We start from the raw sequence: 1,712 nt of genomic DNA on the forward strand, positions 1-1,712 counted from the left end.
GATTATAAATAGAGGAAGAATTCAGAGTTCAAATGTTAGAAAATTGTTACACAAACTTGTTAAACAAACTTACAAGTTGTATAAATAGTTAGAGATACAAGATATAGATTTTATTATTAACATTAGAGTTTACTCAAGTCGAGTTTATACTTTGTAGATCACTGAGGGGTGCTATTTCGAGGATTCAGTGAGAAGAACCAGTATTGGGGGCGACCCACGGTCTGACAAACCTACGAAGTTGAGTAAAGGATTGACAATCCGGAACTCTTCCTAGTCAAATGCCATTCAAACTTCTTCTTCTCTGTTAACTTGAGATGTTTCAACTCAAACTAATGAATATCTTTTAATTCAATTCCATCTTTACTGTTGTTTTATTTTAAGTTTGATCTAGCGATACTCTTTAAGTAATTCTAACGAGTGTTTTCATGCAAAGGTATTTATAAAGAGATTTTGGTATTTTTCATGCTAACTTGTTGGACACTTAAGCAAATTCGGATTGATATTTGGTTATTATGAGAGGTCGATTAATTTGAATAAACACCAAATTTGATTAAGGTTTTCAGTCTTAGACCGAGGGGAAAGATTGATTACAGTTCAATGCTTTTAAATTGAGTAAATTGATAATTTGTTATATCTTTCTAAACAAATCAAAGTTATAAGTTGTATTTTCGCTTAGTATAAATAAACCTTGAAATGAACTTTAATCTAAATATAATTTCTATAAATTGTAATCTCAACTATAACCAAAATTTGAATTAGAAACCTTTTAAACCATTTAACGATTTTTCTATTAACCTCGAGAAAACGAATTTAATCAGAATAGTAATTTTATTATCAAAACGTTCTCTGTGGGATCGATATCTTTTTATTACTACAAGCGAAACTGTGCACTTGCGGAATTCGCCCAACAAGTTTTTGGCATCGTTGCCGGGGAACGCCAATTTGATTTTAAAAATTATTTTTTTATTTTATTCCGAATCTTGGTTTATAGATACTTATACTTATATTATATATTATATATACTTATAAATTTTATTTTTCAATTTTTGTTTTGAAGGTAGTTTCTGTTCATGCGCGTAATTTCTGTTCATGCGCAGTACTAGAAGTTCAGGCATTCAACCAGAATCACTTGATCCTGAAATTGAGAATACGCTAAAGAAAAAGAAGAAAATTAAAAAGAAAAAGAATAAAGAGACGCAAAATCAAGAGCCACAAGTAGTAGAAATGGCTGGAGAACGCCTTAGACTTATGGATTATGATACACCAGGAGTTAACAGAGTTACCAATAGTGTAGTCAGACCCAAAATAAATACAAATCAATTTGAGATAAAACCAGCATTATTAAATATGCTACAAAGCAGTGTTACTTTTTATGGATTATCTAACGAAAATCCAAACGCCCATTTGACTAACTTTCTTGAGATTTGTGACACCTTTAAGATAACAGACATTTCTGTCGAGGCAGTCAAACTTTGCCTTTTTCCTTTCACATTAAAGGACAGGGCTAAGATCTGGTTGAATTCTATGCCCGCCGGAACAATCCAAACTTAGAACCAATTAGCACAAGCATTTTTATCCAAATATTTTCCCCTAGCCAAAACAGCTAAGATCATTAAAGAAATTACATCATTTACACAAAATGAAAATGAAACCTTGTTTGAAGCATGAGAACGCTTTAAAGAACTTCAACGTTTATGCCTACACCATCATTT

The 1,712-nt window shown here is 31.4% G+C and overlaps 1 non-coding gene across 1 annotated transcript; it reads right to left on the reverse strand.

The window, feature by feature from the left end:
- Window positions 1-1,606: 1,606 nt before the first annotated feature.
- On the reverse strand, window positions 1,607-1,712 carry LOC136221119 (small nucleolar RNA R71). Its single transcript, XR_010684907.1, has one exon. It is a non-coding gene; the product is annotated as a small nucleolar RNA R71 (small nucleolar RNA).

Source organism: Euphorbia lathyris, chromosome 2 (assembly GCF_963576675.1).
Source record: "Euphorbia lathyris chromosome 2, ddEupLath1.1, whole genome shotgun sequence".
Classification (NCBI taxonomy): Eukaryota; Viridiplantae; Streptophyta; class Magnoliopsida; order Malpighiales; family Euphorbiaceae; genus Euphorbia; species Euphorbia lathyris.